The sequence below is a fragment of the Pongo abelii genome, chromosome 12 (assembly GCF_028885655.2).
Source record: "Pongo abelii isolate AG06213 chromosome 12, NHGRI_mPonAbe1-v2.0_pri, whole genome shotgun sequence".
Classification (NCBI taxonomy): domain Eukaryota; kingdom Metazoa; phylum Chordata; class Mammalia; order Primates; family Hominidae; genus Pongo; species Pongo abelii.
This window is the reverse complement of record NC_071997.2, coordinates 95038510-95058261: the sequence shown is the minus strand read 5'-3', so window position 1 is coordinate 95058261 and position 19752 is coordinate 95038510. Positions and strand designations below refer to the sequence as shown.

The following is a 19752-nucleotide window of genomic DNA, read 5'->3' as shown; positions in this document are numbered from 1 at the left end:
CTGTTAAAGTGAAAAAAGGTGTTGAATGTGAGTTTAGGCCTAGAACATAGAGTCTAGTTCTAGTTCTATTATTATTTAGTTTTTGTAACCTTGTGTAAATAACAATAGCAATAACAGTAGTAATATAGTACCCTGTAAATGCTTATGGTTATAAGAAAGGTTGTTATAATTAGTAACTAGATATGGGGTCACAGAACTGGTTTGGTGACTCACCAGCTAAGTGAGCCTGAGCAAGTCATTTATAAGGGAGTTACTTTTTAAATTGTGACATGAGAAGGTTGGACTTGCTTCCTTCCAATCCGTTCTCCACTCTCTATCCAGAGTGATCTTTCTGAAATGTGAATCTGATCCATGTCACTCCTTTGCATCCACCTGTTCGTTGGCTCCGCATGATGTCTAGGATAGAGCCTCCCTCTTTAGCATGACATATGGTCATCCTTGCTCACCTTTCTTGAGTGGCATTTTCTTTACTCTTTTCCTGCCCCCACCATACACACTGTATGCTTGGATGCACACTCACTGAATAATGTGAAGCTGCTGTATGTGTTATGCTGTCTCACCTCTACATCTTTGCTCATGCTGTTCCTTATAACTGGAACAGACTTTTTCCTCCCTGTCTTCTTTTCACCTATCAATTTCTTTCTCATCCAAACTGGATGTCACCCTCCAGAATGCTTTCTTTGATCCCCCCAAACTGAAAAGCTTCCTGTATGTTTCCCTTTAGCCTGTACATTGTGTTGCATTAATAATTCCTGTCCTGTTCTGGTTTGCCCCAGTTGGCTCTAAGAAACTAGAAACTGTGCTTTAGACATTGTCATATCCTGAGGCCTTAACACAAGCCCCCCTATAATGGATTCAAATATTTGTTAAATGAATTAAAGATTATTTGATTCTTCTCTGAACCTCAGCTTCCTCATTCCTTATATGAAACTAATATGTATCTCCCAGATTGTGATGAGGATTAAAGGCACAGGATATTGGAAAAAACTTGCTGACAGAAATCACTATACCTGTGTAAGATAGGAGGGGAGGGCTTGCCTACTTTTTGGTCTGTAGTTTCCTCTATACAAGGGTTTGGTGAACTGTGACCTACAGGCCAAATCTAGACCACCTCCTGTTTTTGTACCACCCATGAGTTAAGAATGGCTTTTAGATTTTTAGGTAGTTGGATACAATCAAATGTACAAATGCAGATTGTATGAAATTCAAATTTTGGTGGCCACAGATTTATTGAGTAATGATTAGTCACACTCATGTTTTTGGTTATGGCTACTTTTGTATTACAGTGGCAGAGCTGAGTACCTGTAACAGGCTTTCTTACTCTAAACCAGAACTTCTTCTCTCCCCTCACTGTCCAACCCCTGCTTTGGACCTTGGTTCTGCTTTGATTTCTAAGCCTTAGGAACACTTGATAATTCCTCATGCACCTAGAAAGAAACAATAACTTCTTATTTATGCTAAAACTACCATATGGGTACATACGCAGAACATAGGATACTTCTCCAAAGATATTTTGTATTTGGGCATGTATAATATGATGAATTTAGGAACAAAACTACTGGGTTCTCCTGCAAATTATCTCATTATGCAGGTTATTTGTTAAAGGAAGGGCTCCTTATGGTTTTCTCTGATGAATACCTGAGTGTGAAATTTGTTCAGATGGGTATGAATTTTTTCTCTGCATAAGGCTTTTTATTTCTTTTTAAAAAAATTATCAATGGAAAGAAACTAAAAGCAAAAGCAGTTCCCATTTAAAAATGAGGTGTTGAAAGCATTAACATTAGAATAGATTCAGTTACAGAGTTGGAAGTGAAGAAAGAGAGAGAGGGAGTGAGAGAGAGAGAAGCTAAGAAGTGTAATCGTCATCTAGTGAGAAGATGGGCCAGCTAGAAATACTGTTAGGAAGCTGTGCGGAGAATACCTCAGGGATCAGCATGGCTCTGTAAGGGAGAGGCCCAAGGACATTTTTGTGGTAGTTTAATTGCTTCCTGCAGAATCCCTGTAACTGTCTGGCATCTGAACTTCTCCTGTTCTGTCTTTGTTGTCTGTGTGGTATAGCCGGGATTGTATGTGAAACAAAACTTAATACAGCCTATCTACACAGAGGAACATGGTGTCCCATCTCCCCGAAAAGAACCCAATGACCACTTGGACCCTAAGCTGCATTCCTGAGCTTCTCTGAGGATATAGTAAACAAGTTGTCAGGATCCAGAGATTCATGAAGAGAAGCTTCAACATTGTGAAATACTGTTGACATCTTGGTTGCTCCATTTGGCACCAAATCACACTTTGAGAGAGAACAATGATTTTGACAACGTTATAGACTGGTCTAACCACAAAACCCACCAACTCCTCCCCCCTCTGCCTTCTAAAATTGCTCCAACAAGATATAAAACCCTAACAAATGCAATATTCTAAAATGATGGAAAACCAAATACTAAGGTCAGAGGGGATGGTATAAAGCACATATGTGAGCTTTCAGTCTGACCAAGTTCATAACACATGTTCTGTGTATAAATTCACAATTTGAACCGATAAACTGAAGTTATGCTACTCTGAGTTGGTTTTGGAAAAATTACATATATTTACATGTATCTGCTACAAAGTATTTAATTTTTTAACTCCTTAATTTGAGGGTTTCTCTTTGATTTTGAGGGTATGCTTAACCCACCTTGAATATTTCTAGTATTCTCCCACCTTTTTTTCCTTTTTGCAATGCTTTTAAAAATAAGCTTACATGTTTAAAAATAAGTTTACTTATTTTTAAAATAACTTATGTAAAAAAACTTCTTTTAAAAATAAGTTTACATGTTTAAATATAAGTTTACTTATTTTTAGAAGCATTGCAAAAAGGAAAAAAAGGTGGGGGAATACTAGAAATATTCAAGGTGGGTTAAGCGTACCCTCAAAATCAAAGAGAAACCCTCAAATTAAGGAGTTAAAAAATTAAATGCTTTGTAGCAAAGACTTGGAACCAAGCCAAATGTCCAACAATGATAGACTGGATTAAGAAAATGTGGCACATATATACCATGGAATACTATGCAGCCATAAAAAATGATGAGTTCATGTCCTTTGTAGGGACATGGATGAAGCTGGAAACCATCATTCTCAGCAAACTATCACAAGGACAAAAAACCAAACACCGCATGTTCTCACTCATAGGTGGGAACTGAACAATGAGAACACATGGACACAGGAAGGGGAACATCACACACAGGAGCCTGTTGTGGGGTGGGGGGAGCGGGGAGGGATAGCATTAGGAGATATATCTAATGCTAAATGACGAGTTAATGGGTGCAGCACACCAACATGGCACATGTATACATATGTAACAAACCTGCATGTTGTGCACATGTACCCTAAAACTTAAAGTATAATGATAATAAAAAAAGAGAAAAAAATAAGTTTACATTATATCAACTAGAAACGTGCTTCAATTTCATCTGCCTTGGTACTTCTCCTTACATAGAATATAGTAAATTTTTGGTACCAATAAACATTTTCCTTTTAGGGAAAGGGACTAGATTTATGGTGCAGAATCCCGTTAACCTATATTGAAACCAAGTATCTGGGAAATGCTTCTTATGTAGTGTATCTGTTCACTGGAAGAATTTCTTTGTTTTATGTGTCCAATTACAATTTAGTTCTTAATAAAATGATATTTTTCCAGATATCAGCTTTCCAGAACCCATTGTTTTCTTTTTGCTAATGTAAACTAAGTAGCATGTAGTTGACTGATTATTAACCAGCAATTTTCAGATGTTGCTTCTTTTCCCTCCTAAATGAATCCCTATCTAAACTAGAAATGGGCAACAATTTTTCTATTGAAACCCAGAAAACCATAAAGGAAATATCAAATAAGAACACCCCCCTCTGAAAAATTAAGACAATAAAAGAAGAAAACTAGAAGCTAGTTTATGAATGCATTTTTTAATGTAAACAACACAGAAATGTACAAAAAATAGCAAGCATCCATATTTTCAGTTCCCAATATTAAATATTTACCTTGATATATTCTTATGCTTAAAAAAAATACTAGGCTGGGTTCAGTAGCTTACTCCTGTAATCCCAGTGCTTTGGAAGGCTGAAGCAGGTGGATTGCTTGAAGGCCAGGGGTTCTAGACCAGCCTGGGCAACATAGCAAGACCATCTGCAAAATAATCTATTATTTTTGTAGAAACATGTGCTTATTATAACAAATTCAAAAGACAAAAAAAAAAAACCACTCTGCATCCTACTGCTCAGAAAAAATTCACTGTTATCATGAGAGGAACATCATTTTAGAGTCCATCTTTTTATGCATATATACTGTTTGACTTCTCCAAACCTCAAGTTGAAATTTGGTCCCTGGTGTTGGAGGTGGTGCTTAATGGGAGGTCTTTGGGTCTTGGGGGCAGATCACTCATAAATAGATTAGTGCCCTTCCTGGGAGAGAGTGAGAGAGTTCTCACTCTGTTAGCTCCTACAAGAGCTGGTTGTTAAAAAGGGCCTGGCTCCTCCCCCTCTCTTGCTTCCACCCTCACCATGTCCTCTGCAAAATTACAATGGTTCCCCTTCGTCTTCCACCATGAGTGGAAGCAGCCTGAGGCCTTTACTAGAAGCAGATGCTGGTGCCATTCTTCTTGTATAGTTTGTAGAACCCTGAGCTAAATAAACCTCTGTTCTTTAAAAATTACCCAGTGTCTTTATATAAAGGTATATATATATAAAGGTATTCCTTTACAGCAACACAAAACATTCTAACATATAACACACACACATGCACACACACACACACACACAGGTTAATTAGAAACACTTTTATTAAGATGGAGACTTACTACAGAAGACACTTTAATGCAAAAGGTATAATTTTACTTAAATTTAATAGAAGAAGAAACTGAGAGAATTGTTGAAGTCTAAATAAATATTTCTTTAGAATACACAAGATTGGCCAGGTGCGGTGGCTCACGCCTGTAATCCTAGCACTTTGGGAGGCCAAAGCAGGTGGATCACAAGGTCAGGAGATTGAGACCAATCTGGCCAACATGGTAAAACCCCATGTCTACTAAAAATACAAAAAAATTAGCCTGGGGTGGTGGCACGAGCCTGTAGTCCCAGCTACTTAGGAGGCTGATGCAGGAGAATCGCTTGAACCTGGGAGGCAGACGTTGCCATGAGCCGAGATCACATCACTGCACTCCAGCCTGGGTGACAGAGCGAGACTCAGTCTCAAAGGAAAAAAAAAAAAAAAAAAGAATAGACAAGATCTATTATTTCCTAAAAGTTTTCTTTCAGATTAAAAAAGAAATTAAAAAAACCATAATAATTCTTCAGCTACACATTTCAGTCTTAGCATTCTCAAACTTTCTCCCACTGTTTTCCAAATTTTGTTAATATTTTTATATTGTCTAAAAATGTAATCTTTATGTTTTTTTCTGTAACCAAAATTCTCTTTGTTTGATTAGTTCAGTATTTAGCTCAATATATAAATGGATTTAATGCCTATCAGCTTTTTAAAACTTGGATGATTTTATTTCTGTGCTCTTTATTTTGATTCATATTTTAATATTTTTCCCCAAGAGACGCTTATGAATGTTGTATTTCCTAAATTCTGTCATGTTTGAAAAAGTCCACCTATTGTTCTCCTCTAGTCAAATGGCATTCTGGCTGGGTACGATGTTCTTGGATCATACCTTCTTTGCTTCAGAACATTGTGAGCATTACTCCTTTGTCTTTGGCATTTACTGTCATTATGAGGAAGCCTGATTTTTTCCCCAGTGTACATGGTTTTCTTTTCTGGCTTATTACTTGAAGAATTATTTCTTTATCTTTGAATTTTAATAATGTAACTTGGCTATGCTCAGAGTAGAGTGTTCTGTATCAAACTTTTCTGGAAACTACAGGAAAAAACAGCTGCATATGCAGGCGTTATTTTTTATTTATTTATTTTTTGATTTTGCTCTGTCATCAGGCTGGAGTGCAGTGGCGTGATCTTGGTCCACTGCAACCTCTGCCTCCTGGGTTCAAGCAATTCTCCTGCTGCAGCCTCCTGAGTAGCTGAGACTACAGGTGCATGCCACCACGCCCAGCTAATTTTTGTATTTTTAGTAGAGATGGGGTTTCATCATGTTGGCCAGGATGGTCTCAATCTCTTGACCTTGTGATCTGCCTGCCTCGGCCTCCCAAAGTGCTGGGATTACAGGTGTGAGCCACCACGCCTGGCCTTAAGTGTTATTTTTAACTCTTTGCTTCAGGAAAGGTCTCTTGCACTATGTGTTTGCCTTTATTTCTGTTTATTTGTTGGGTTTGTTACCTTGAGGGCACCAATTATCCTTGTTTTAGATCACATTTTTCTCTCTACCATATCTATTACATCATTCCTAAATGCTTTGATCTCTTTCTAAATGTTATTCACCATGATTAGTTCAAGTCTTTCTGCTATGTCGGTAATTGTATTTACAGCAATAGCCACTGTGTTTCATATTGTTTCTAAAATATTAATTACTTTTATATGAGGTTGTTTGGGACCCCGATTGCTTCCTCGGGTGTGCAATTACTTTTTACATCTTGGTAGGTTGTTGTTATCATTGGGCCTTTGAGACTTTGTTTTTTGTTTGTTTGTTTGATATTTTAATTCTTTTTTTAAAAATACTTTAAGTTCTAGGGTAGGTTTGATACATAGGTATCAAACGTGCAGGTTTGATACATAGGTATACATGTGCCATGTTGGTTTGCTGCACCCATCAACTTGTTATTTACATTAGCTATTTCTCCTAATGCTATCCCTCCCCCAGCCCCCTACCCCACAACAGGTCCCAGTGTGTGATGTTCCCCACCCTGTGTCCAAGTGTTCTCATTGTTCAATTCCTACCTAAGAGTGAGAACATGTGGTGTTTTGTTTTCTGTCTTTGTGATAGTTTGCTGAGAATGATGGTTTCCAGCTTCATCTATGTCCCTGCAAAAGACATGAACTCATCCTTTTTTATGGCTGCACAGTATTCCATGGTATATATGTGCCACATTTTCTTAATCCAGTCTATCATTGATGGATATTTGGATTGGTTCCAAGTCTTTGCTATTGTGAATAGTGCCGCAATAAACATCTGTGTCTTTATAGCAGCATGATTTAAAATCCTCTGGGTATATACCCAGTAATGGGATTGCTAGGTCAAACAGTATTTCTAGTTCTAGATATTGAGGAATCGCCACACTGTCTTCCACAATGGTTGAACTAATTTACACTCCCACCAACAGTATAAAAGCATTCCTATTTCTCCACGTCCTCTCCAGCGTCTGTTGTTTCCTGATTTTTTAATGATCGCCATTCTAACTGGTGTGAGATGGTATCTCATTGTGGTTTTGATTTGCATTTCTCTGATGACCACTGATGATGAGCATTTTTTCATGTGTCTGTTGGCTGCATAGATGTCTTCTTTTGAGAAGTGTCTGTTCATATCCTTTGCCCACTTTTTGATGGAGTTGTTTTTTCCTTGTAAATTTGTTTGAGTTCATTGTAGATTCTGGATATTAGCCCTTTGTCAGATGCATAGATTGCAAAAATTTTCTCCCATTCTGTAGGTTGCCTGTTCACTCTGATGGTAGTTTCTTTTGCCATGCAGAAGCTCTTTAGTTTAATTAGATCCCATTTGTCAATTTTGGCTTTTGTTGCCATTACTTTTGGTGTTGTAGTCATGAAGTCCTTGCCCATGCATATGTCCTGAATGGTATTGCCTAAGTTTTCTTCTAGGGTTTTTATGGTTTTAGGTCTAACATGTAAGTCTTTAATCCATCTTGAATTAATTTTTGTATAAGGTGTAAAGAAGGGATCCAGTTTCAGCTTTCTACCTATGGTTAGCCAGTTTTCCCAGCACCATTTGTTAAATAGGGAACCCTTTCCCCATTTCTTGTTTTTGTCAAAGATCATCTGTAGATGTGTGGTGTTATTTCTGAGGCCTCTGTTCTGTTCCATTGGTCTACATATCTGTTTTGGTACCAGTACCATGCTGTTTTGGTTACTGTAGCCTTGTAGTATAGTTAGAAGTCAGGTAGTGTGATGCCTCCAGCTTTGTTCTTTTGGCTTAGGATTGACTTGGCGATGCGGGCTCTTTTTCGGTTCCATATGAACTTTAAAGTAGTTTTTTCTAATTCTGTGGAGAAAGTCATTGGTCGCTTGATGGGGATGACATTGAATCTATAAATTACCTTGGGCAATATGGCCATTTTCACTATAATGATTCTTCCTATCCATGAGCATGGAATGTTCTTTCATTTGTTTGTGTCCTCTTTTATTTTGTTGAGCAGTGGTTTGTAGTTCTTCTTGAAGAGGTCCTTCACATCCCTTGTAAGTTGGATTCCTAGGTATTTTATTCTCTTTGTAGCAATTATGAATGAGAGTTCACTCATGATTTGGCTCTGTGCTTGTCTGTTATTGGTGTATAGGAATGCTTGTGATTTTTGCACATTGATTTTGTATCCAGAGACTTTGCTGAAGTTGCTTATCAGCTTAAGGAGATTTTGGGCTGAGACGATGGGTTTTTTATATATACAATGATGTCATCTGCAAACGGGGACAATTTGACTTCCTCTTTTCCTAATTGAATACCCTTTATTTCTTTCTCTTGCCTGATTGCCCTGGCCAGAACTTCCAACACTATGTTGAATAGGAGTGGTGAGAGAGGACATCCTTGTCTTGTGCTAGTTTTCAAATGGAATGCTTCCAGCTTTTGCCCATTCAGTATAATATTGGCTGTGGGTTTGTCATAAATAGCTCTTACTATTTTGAGAAACGTTCCATCAATACCTAGTTTACTGAGAGTTTTTGGCATGAAGATCTGTTGAATTTTGTCAAAGGCCTTTTCTGCATCTATTGAGAGAATCATGTGGTTTTTGTTGCTGGTTCTGTTTATGTGATGGATTATGTTTATTGATTTGCATATGTTGAACCAGCCTTGCATCCCAGGGATGAAGCCCACTTGATCATGGTGGATAAGCTTTTTGTTCTGCTGCTGAATTTGGTTTGCCAGTATTTCATTTAGGATTTTCGCATTGATGTTCATCAGGGATATTGGTTGAAAATTCTCTTTTTTTGTTGTGTCTCTGTCAGGCTTTAGTATCAGGATGATGCTGGCCTCATAAAATGAGTTAGGAAGGATTCCCTCTTTTTCTATTAATTGAAATAGTTTCAGAAGGAATGGTACCAGCTCTTCTTTGTACCTCTGGTAGAATTCAACTCAGAATCCATCTGGTGCTGGACTTTTTTTGGTTGGTAGGCTATAATTATTGCCTCAATTTCAGAGCCTGTTATTGGTCTATTCAGAGATTCAACTTCTTCCTGGTTTAGTCTTGGGAGGGTGTATGTGTCCAGGAATTTATCCATTTCTTCTAGATTTTCTAGTTTATTTGCATAGAGGTGTTTATAGTATTCTCTGATGGTAGTTCGTATTTCTGTGGGATCAGTGGCGATATCCCCTTTATCATTTTTTATTGCATCTATTTGATTCTTCTCTCTTTTCTTCTTTATTAGTCTTGCTAGTGGTCTATTAATTTTGTTGATCTTTCCAAAAAACCAGCTCCTGGATTCACTGATTTTTTGAAGGGTTTTTTTGTGTCTGTATCTGTTTCAGTTCTGCTCTGATCTTAGTTATTTTTGCCTTCTGCTAGCTTTTGAATGTGTTTGCTCTTGCTTCTCTAGTTCTTTTAATTGTGATGTTAGGGTGTCAATTTTAGATCTTTCCTACTTTCTCTTGTGGGCATTTAGTGTATAAATTTCCCTCTACACACTGCTTTAAATGTGTCCCAGATTCTGGTATGTTGTGTTTTTGTTCTCATTGGTTTCAGAGAACATCTTTATTTCTGCCTTCATTTCGTTATGTACCCAGTAGTCATTCAGGAGCAGGTTGTTCAGTTTCCATGTAGTTGAGCGGTTTTGAGTGAGTTTCTTAATCCTGAGTTCTGGTTTGATTGCACTGTGGTCTGAGAGACAGTTTGTTGTGATTTCTGTTCTTTTACATTTGCCGAGGAGTGCTTTACTTCCAATTTTGTGGTCAATTTTGGAATAGGTGTGGTGCGGTGCTGAGGAGAATGTATATTCTGTTGATCTGGGGTGGAGTGTTCTGTAGATATCTATTAAGTCTGCTTGGTGCAGAGCTGAGTTCAAGTCCTGGATATCCTTGTCAACCTTCTGCCTTGTTGATCTGTCTAATATTGACAGTGGGGTGTTGAAGTCTCCCAATATTATTGTGTGGGAGTCTAAGTCTCTTTGTAGGTCTCTAAGGACTTGCTTTATGAATCTGGGTGCTCCTGTATTGGGTGCATATATATTTAGGATAGTTAGCTCTTCTTGTTGAATTGATCCCTTTACCGTTATGTAATGGCCTTCTTTGTCTCTTTTGATCTTTGTTGGTTTAAAGTCTGTTTTATCAGAGACTAGGATTGCAACCCCTGCTTTTTTTTGCTTTCCATTTGCTTGGTAGATCTTCCTCCATCCCTTTATTTTGAGCCTATATGCATCTCTGCACATGAGATGGGTCTCCTGAATATAGCACACTGATGTGTCTTGACTCTTTATCCAATTTGCCAGTCTGTGTCTTTAATTGGGGCATTTAGCCCATTTACATTTAAGGTTAATATTGTTGTATGTGAATTTGATCCTGTCATTATGATGTTCACTGGTTATTTTGCCCGTTAATTGATGCAGTTTCTTTATACCGTCAATGGTCTTTACAATTTGGCATGTTTTTGCAGTGGCTGGTACTGGTTGTTCCTTTCCATGTTTAGTGCTTCCTTCAGGAGCTCTTTTAGGGCAGGCCTGGTGGTGACAAAATCTCTCAGCATTTGCTTGTCTGTAAAGGATTTTATTTCTCCTTTACTTATGAAGCTTAGTTTGGCTGGATATGAAATTCTGGGTTGAAAATTATTTTCTTTAAGAATGTTGAATATTGGCCCCCACTCTCTTTTGGCTTGTAGGGTTGCTGCCGAGAGGTCTGCTCTTAGTCTGATGGGCTTCCCTTTGTGGGTAACCCGACCTTTCTCTTTGTCTGCCCTTAACATTTTTTCCTTCATTTCAGCCTTGGTGAATCTGACAATTATGTGTCTTGGAGTTGCTCTTCTTAAGGAGTATCTTTGTTGTGTTCTCTGTATTTCCTGAATTTGAATGTTGGCCTGCCTTGCTAGGTTGGGGAAGTTCTCCTGTTTAATATCCTGAAGAGTGTTTTCCAACTTGTTTCTATTCTCCCCATCACTTTCAGGTACACCAATCAAATGTAGATTTGGTCTTTTCACATAGTCCCATATTTCTTGGAGGCTTTGTTCATTTCTTTTTACTCTTTTTTCTCTAACCTTGTCTTCTCACTTTATTTCATTAATTTGATCTTCAATCACAGATAACCTTTCTTCCATTTGATCGAATCGGCTTTTGAAGCTTGTGCATGCATCACAAAGTTCTCGTGCCATGGTTTTCAGCTCCATCAGGTCATTTAAGGTCTTCTCTACACTGTTTATTCTAGTTAGCCATTCGTCTAACCTTTTTTCAGATTTTTAGCTTCCTTGCGATGGGTTCGAACGTGCTCCTCTAACTCAGAGAAGTTTGTTATTACTGACCTTCTGAAGCCTACTTAGTCGAACTCGTCAAAGTCATTCTCCGTCCAGCTTTGTTCCATTGCTGGCAAGGAGCTGCGATCCTTTGGAGGAGAAGAGTCGCTCTAGGTTTTAGAATTTTCAGCTTTTCTGCTCTGGTTTCTCCCCATCTTTGTGGTTTTATCTAACTTTGGTCTTTGATGTTGGTAACCTACAGATCGGGTTTTGGTGTGGATGTCATTTTTGTTGATGTTGATGCTATACCGCTCTGTTTGTTCGTTTTCCTTCTAACAGTCAGGTCCGTCAGCTGCAGGTCTGTTGGAATTTGCTGGAGGTCTACTCCAGGAGCTGTTTGCCTGGGTATCACCAGCGGAGGCTGCAGAACAGCAAATATTGCAGAATAGCAAATATCGCTGTCTGATCCTTCCTCTGGAAGCTTCATCCCAGAGGGGCATCTGCCTATATGAGATATCTGTTGGTCCCTACTGGGAGGTGTCTCCCAGTTAGGCTACACGGGAGTCAGGGACCCACTTGAGGAGGCAGTTTGTCCATTCTCAGAGCTCAAACACCATGCTGGGAGAACCACTGCAGTCTTCAGAGCTGTCAGACAGGGACAGTTAAGTCTGTAGAAGTTGTCTGCTGCCTTTTGTTCAGCTATGCCCTGACCACAGAGGTGGAGTCTATAGAGGTATTAGGCCTTGCTAAGATGCGGTGGGCTCCGCCCAGTTTGAGCTTTCTGGCTGCTTTGTTTACCTACTCAAGCCTCAGCAATGGCAGACACCCCTCCCACAGCCAGGCTGCCACCTCGCAGTTCAATCTCAGACCGCTGTGCTAGCAGTGGGCAAGGCTCCATGGGAGTGGAACCCGCCGAACCAGGCACAGGAGAGAATCTCCTTATCTGCCGGTTGCTAAGACCTTTGGAAAAGTGCAGTACTTGGGTAAGAGTGTCCCATTTTTCCAGGTACAGTCTGTCACAGCTTCCCTTGGCTAGGAAAAGGAAATCCCCTGACCCCTTGCACTTCCCGGGTGAGGCAGCGCCCCACCCTGCTTCAGCTCACCCTCTGTGGGCTGCACCCACTGTCTAACCAGTCTCAATGAGATAAACCAGGTACCTCAGTTGTAAATTCAGAAATCACCCGTCCTCTGCTTCGATCACGCTGGGAGTTGCAGACCAGAGCTGTTCCTATTCGGCCATCTTGGAACCGGTCTGAGTCTGTTTTAGCCAGATCAAGTACTTGGTAAGTTATTCTGTAGTGTGAAGCAGTTTTCCTTTGGGTACTTGATGTTTTACTATTATTTAGTTCTTTGTCCTTTCTTTTCTCCCTTTCTTCCTTATCACATAAAATTTATATAATTGCCTGCCATATCACTACTTTTTTTTTTTTAAGTTTAGGTGGTTCTGTCTAGGCATTCTATTTGCTCTGATGTACAGAGGGTTATATATGACAATTTTGTTTGCTCCTCAGAGCTATAGGTTGGTGCCTGAGTATCCTTGTATTCTACCCATTCTTTTATACACCAAGAGAATAGCAACAGAAGGAGAAATCTCAGCTGGGTTAGGTTATTTCCAGTCTTTGTTAAAGAATTGAGCCCTGCTCATTTTCTGGAACTATGTTGATGGTCCTGTGTCAAGACCTACTTGAGGGATATTTTCCTTTCTTGTGGAAATGTAGCCTTGGCTCCTTAGACCGTACAGCTGTGGAGCTTTCTTTTCTGTAGAGTCAGCCCCTATTTCATTCTCTTTTCCCCACCAGTATCTTCTCCCCCAATTCCTCATTTGGAAAGGAAAAAGATATTGACTCAGTTAATTTCTTTTGAGGTTTCGGTTCATCAATTCAGAGGTACATCTTCTGGGGGTTTGGGCACAAGTAAAAGCAAGACTGTGTACCCTCTCTGTTTCATTTCACAGTCTTCAGTATCTTTCCTTATTTGCCAGTTTTTGGAGTTTATGCATAAGCAACCCCCCTTTTCTTGTTTTGTGGCTGCTAGTGACTTCTCCTTTAGCTTTTAGGTTTCATAATTTTTAAAAATTCCTTTCTCTTCCATTTTGTTAGATACTGGAAAGGGAAATACTGTGACCCAGTTTTAATCTGCAATCTTAAATTGAAGGCAGGCTATGCCAAAAATTATATTCAAGAAATACAACAGATAATTTAGTTGTAAATTCCATATCATAACCAGTTAAAAGGGAGGGAGTTGGAAGGAGAAATATGATGAGAATTTGAGAGACTATAATAAAAAAATCAAGAGAATAAAAGAATAACAGAGAAGAGAGTGAAATAATTTAAAAAGAGGAAAATTCAGTTGGTTCTGATGATGCTTTGGTTGGTAATATTATCTTTTTAGACTGAGGGCATTGGTGTTGGTAATGCATTATCACTGTGCTTTGAAAATGTGGTAGGCTTTTCAACTTTTGAAAAATGATCCTTCCTGTTCTGGGAAATAGTTTGGTTGTTTTTATTCTAAAACTTTAAAGTTTATGTTTGAAATAAAGTCTTATTTTTCTATGTAACCTTGAAATCTTTACAGATGTTTGAAGCAATGACTTGGATTTTAAAATTTATTTTGTAATCTGAGATTCGTTGACCAACGTGCCAACTATTCTGAAAGTTCCTGCTCTCCTGTATCATAGACTGTAGCATTAGAGAGTACTAAGAAAGCAGTGAACAGCTAAACATTGGGAGGGAGGAAATGGTTAGGGTGGTAATGGAATCAGAATCAGGGAGAGAAGTGGGACCAGATACTGGGTGCAGGCAAAAGGTGGGGTTGGGGACCCAAATGGCTTGAAAACATCTACTAAGGGATTTTATGGAAACTGCACAAAGAAGAAAGTCAAGTGTCTAGGTAAAAGTCAGCAGCCAGTAGAGCCACAGAGAACAGGAAAATTGTGGACTGAAAATCCGTGCCTATTAAGAAGGAGTGAAACCTGAGATGGCTTGTTTTCTGTCAACTTTATTCTATCTTAACTATGGGAAGTATCAACCATGAGATAGAAAACCTGCAATAATAAGATATGATACTTCTGGCTGTGTGGATAGAGACAGAGAAACAGAGAGGGAAAGAGAGAGAAGGAGAATGCACATCTTATTCCTTTGATGTCACCAAACTGTCTGACGTATTTCCCTTCTCTGACATGTAGGTGTGTCTCAAGATTACATTCATTTTGAATCAGCATTTATGAATATTTGATTTTTAAAATTTTCTTTTTGAATTTAGTGTTTGAGATTGAATTTAAAGCTATATTGAGGTAAAACTTACAACCAATAAAATTTACTCATTTAAAAAATGCAATTTGATGAGTTTTGACAAATGTGTATTCCTGTGAAACCAACATAATCAAGATACCATATGTTGCCATCAAGACATGGAACATTTCTACCTGCTTTGTAACTTATTTCTCTTTCTACATCCTTCTCAATGTATTTTTTAACTATTCCTAATATTGTGGTAACAAGATATGCCTGGGATTTGAAAAAAAATGGAAAAACATGTTTGGCAATTTAAACATATTAATCACAGTTGTTTTCACATTTGTGCCTGATAATTCTGATATCTGAATTAGTTTTGTCTTTTTCGCTCTGGTTTTTCAGACACTAGTCTGATATTATGGTTTGTTTTGTAAATTTTGATTGAGTCCAGACATTATATATGAGAAAATTAAAGTGACAAGTTGAAAGTGGAGGCTCACAATAAGGTTTCCTTCCTCCAGTGAGGGTTTAGAACAGAAAGTGATCAACTTAATCCAGTTTGGCACCATTCTGATTTGAAGCAAGGTTTTGGTATTACTAAGGGCCAGTCTATTTCTAGTTTCACCTTTATTCCTAAGGTGAAGCCCTTCAGAGGTCTTTTCTGAAAGCCTGGGTTTATTGATTTATCCAGGATCTTCCATCCTGGTGAGCTCTGAAGTTCTGTTATTTGTCTCCTCATTCTTTTGAAATTCTGAAAGTGCTATTTATCTTCTCAATATCTCTACCAATGCTTATGAAATGGCAAATGCCTTGGGTGAAACGTATCACTGACTATCTGGTTCACCTCAATATTCTTCTCTTCTTTTTAAAATCTTGGCCCTGGAAGTCCTGGCTGCCTTGGTAGCTCTCTGATTACTTCAAATACACACATACACACACACACACACTTGAGCTGTTTTCTTTTTTTGTATTTTCTTAATATGTGCTTCATTATTTCATTATCAATCCAGTTATCCAAACTAGGAATCTGGGTGTCATCTTTCCTTCCTCCTTCATTGTCTGTATATAAGTAATCACCAAATTCTGTTTTACCATCTAAATATTTCTCTAACCTCTCCCCTCCCCTATATCTCTACTACTAGGTTACTATTTCAATTTGGAACTCAAAATTTACTTTCTTTGAGAAACAATGTCTAAACAATTGGTAAATTCTCAGGCAAGCCTACAAAAGTCATTACCTATTTGAAATGCTATCACAGCATGAGCCATAAACTCTCCCAACTCCAAGTTCTGAGGGCTCTTGATCTCTCAGTCTCATATCTTTTCTAAGTCTAGAACTCTAAGATCCAGCACAAACATAAATACCATGAGCCAGTTGGATGAATGAATAAAGGGAAAGGAAGGGATAGGAACTTAATGTAAACACCGGTAATATGAAAGAAAATCTGGCTGAAGAAGGGCAAAATAAAGCATAAGTACTCTAGCCTTCAGAAAGGGTTCTTGGCTAGGGTTGTCAGATAAAATACATGTAACATTTGGGACATACTTATAATAAAAATTATTTATTATTTATATGAAATGCAAATTTAACTGGGCATTCTTAATTCTGTTTGCTAGATCTGTCAATCCTATACTAAGTTGAAAAAGCAGGATTAAGAAACTAAAGTGTGTAGAGAGTATATAGATAAGAACATAGATATAGATAGATAGTTGGCAAGTGAAGAATTTTTTTAATGCAGGAGCTTTATAGACTAACACAGTGCACAGATATGACCAAAACTGAGTCTTCCATTGCCACATTGTAATTTTGAATGTATGGGGGCATCTTGGCATTTCTAAGAGATAATGCTGCAGGTGACATCAGCAAGATGGTAGAATGGGCGTAGTCAATGGATGAGGAGTCAACCTTCATCCCTCCCACAGAAACACTAATTTTGCCAATCACCCACAGGCGAGAGAACCTTTGTGGGAGTGCAGAAGTCCAGCAGAGAGATCCTAGCACCTTGTTTGGACCAAAAAATAAAAATAAAAAATAAATAATAAATAAATAAATAAAAATAAATAAATAAATCCAAGACTAGATGCATTAAAGAAGGTAAGAACAGTTTTACTTTACCTGTGTCACCCCTCCCCCAGTGTGGCACAGATCAGTGCCAAGAGAGACCACTTCAGCCCGATTTTTTCCACAGGGGAAAATGAGAACAGTGAGTGCCCAATTTCCTCAGCTGTAGGATGCTGTAGAAGAGACCCACTTCTGCCTCACCCAGTTGAGAACCCTGAGGGAGTCAGTATGGCTGAATAATCTGGTGGTAGCTAGGAGCAGGGAAAAGGGGCAGAACTCACAGCAACCTGAGTATGGAATTCAGCAAAGAGCCACAGTTTCTATTAACTACCTCCCAAATTCCATCAACAGGGCCAGCCACAAACTACATATGATGCATAATCTGCAGATCCCCTGACTAGCCCATGTGTGCTTCCAACCTTCTGCATGCCCTTCCCCATGTAGCTGGCACCCTGAATGCACCCCCATGGATAGCATGTACAAGCTTCTGCAGATTGTTCATGAGAACATGAAGGTAACTAACTTGATTCAGGATTGGAAGGAGGTGACTAATCTTGAATTTTTCAAGGCACTTCCTAGGGAAGATAAACAGGAGGCTTACATTGCACCTGGCCTGACTTTTGCAAGATCAAGAGAAGGAATATGCTGTAATTTGAATGAAAATTTAAAATTTATGTTGAAGCTGAATCCTCAATGCAATAGTACTAAGTAGTCTAACCTTTGGGAGGTGATTAAGTCATGATAACTCTTCTCACCTGAGTGGGATGAGCACTCATAAAAGAGGTCAAGGTTTATGGGAGTTCTCTTTTGCCCTTCCATCCCTTCTGCCAGGTTAGACTTCTCCTATGGAGAATGCAGCAAGAAAATACCATCTTGAAGCAGAGAGCAGCTCTCATCAGGCATCAAACCTTCTGGAGCCTTGATCTTGGACCTCCCAGCTCCAAAATAATAAGTAATAAATTGTTATTGCTTATAAATTACACAGTCTCAGGTATTTTGTTATAGCACCACAGAATAAGACAACATATTAATATAATCTTGACACTTGTCTACCCCACTCAAGAGGGAGCAAGGGAAGTGGAGCATATGCATCTATAGAAAAGTTCTGAGAGACCATCAGAATCCCTATTTAAGCTGACTAATGAAAGTCTTTATCTTTTGAAGTTAGTCAGTAAAGCCTGGAAGAGGTAACTACTTTTTCAAATGCGAAGACTGGAAGAGGTAACTACTTTTTCAAATGCGAAGAAAGACTTCAAAGAATGCAAAAAATCAAGGAAACATGACTTCACTAAAGGAACACAATAATATATCAGTAACCACCCCAAAGAAATGGAGATCTATAAATTGCCTGATGTAGTATTCAAAATAATTGTTCTAAGGAACCCCAGCAAACTACAAGAGAAAACAGACAACTCAGTGAACTCAGAAAAAATACATGAACAAAATTAGAAGTTCAATAAAGTGATAGAAATTATAAAAAAGATACAAGCAGAAATTCTGGAACTGAATAATATAATTAAATGAAAAATTCAATAAAGAGCTTCAGCCACAGACTTAAGCAGAAGAAAAAATCTGTGAGCACAGACAGATTAAATTATCCAGTTAAAGGAGAAAAAATAACAATAAAGAGTGAAGCTGATTAGATTTATCGGACTTCATCAAATAAATGAATTAATATATACATTATGAAAGAGAGATAGAAAAAGGGGACAAAAGCTTACTTAAAGAAAAAATGGCTGAAAACTTTCCAAATCTTGAGAGGGATATGAACATCTTGGTTCATGAAGCTCAAAAATCCACAGACAGGAAAACCCAAAGAAGATTATAATGAGACACATCACATTATAACAAAATTATCAAAAGTCAAAGCCAGAATTTTGAAAGCAGCAAGAGAGAAGCAGATTGCAACATTCAAGGGAAACTCCACAAGGCTATGAGTAGATATCTCAGCAGAAACCCTGCAGGCCAGGAGAGAGTAAGATGAAATATTCAAAATGCTAAAGGAGAAAAAAAAAAAACCCTGCCAATCAAGAATACTATACCTGGCAAACCTGTCCTTCAGAACTGAAGGAGAGATAGACTTTCCCAAGCAAACAAAAGCTGGGCTTCCTCAGCTTTGCTACTACACTTGCCTCACAAGAAATGCTAAAAGGAGTTAAGTTTAAAGAAAAGGATGCTAATCAGTAACACAAAAACATAAAAGTGTTCATATGTTTACTCACTGGTTAAAGTAAGTTTATGGTCAAATTTAGAATGCTGTAAGATTGCAATGGTGATACATAAATCACTTTTCTAGTATAAAAGTTAGAAGACAAAGTATTAAAAATGCAGTTGACCTATTGTCCGAATAAATTGCTCTATAAAGAGGAAGTGCCTCCTTATATTCAAACAAAATAAAACAAAAGCTTAGACAACAGTTCAGAAATATAGTCTGATAGAATAGAAAGTCTTAGACAGGGAGGCCTGGTTCTGTCTTTTTCCCCTGCTAGATACTGTTTTCCTGTATTGGATGAGTTCTTTAACTTTTCCTGGTCTGTTTTCCCATGCATAAAAGAAAGGAAAAGATTCAGAAGATGGGTGCATTCTGGGGTCTTGTTAAAATGCAGGCTCTGACTCAGAAGGTCTAGGGTGGGTCCCAGATTCTACATTGCCAATAAACTCCCAGGTGATGCTGGTCCATACTTAGGTTAATACTACTACATATTAATCCCATTCCTAAAGGAGATTGATCATACACAAATCATGGCATCAGTAGTCCTGGCTGATAAACAATTCTGGACAAAGAAAGGTTGTATTCATTCAGTAAAGGCAATATCACAAAATGCAGTTGACCTTTGGAGAATGCAGAGGTTAAGGGCACTAACTCTTCCCCCATGTTGTCAAAAATTTGCATATAATTTTTGACTCTTCCAAAACTTAACTACTAATAGCCTACTGTTGACT

General features: G+C 38.3%; 1 long non-coding RNA gene across 1 annotated transcript in view; it reads left to right on the top strand.

The window, feature by feature from the left end:
- The window catches only part of LOC134759667 (uncharacterized), a 43515-nt gene extending 25724 nt beyond the window's left edge, over positions 1-17791 (top strand). Inside the window, exons 3-4 of the long non-coding RNA XR_010136220.1 lie at positions 16699-16842; positions 17641-17791. This is a non-coding gene — a long non-coding RNA (uncharacterized LOC134759667). The remainder of the gene's footprint in view (positions 1-16698; positions 16843-17640) is intronic.
- Positions 17792-19752: the final 1961 nt, after the last annotated feature.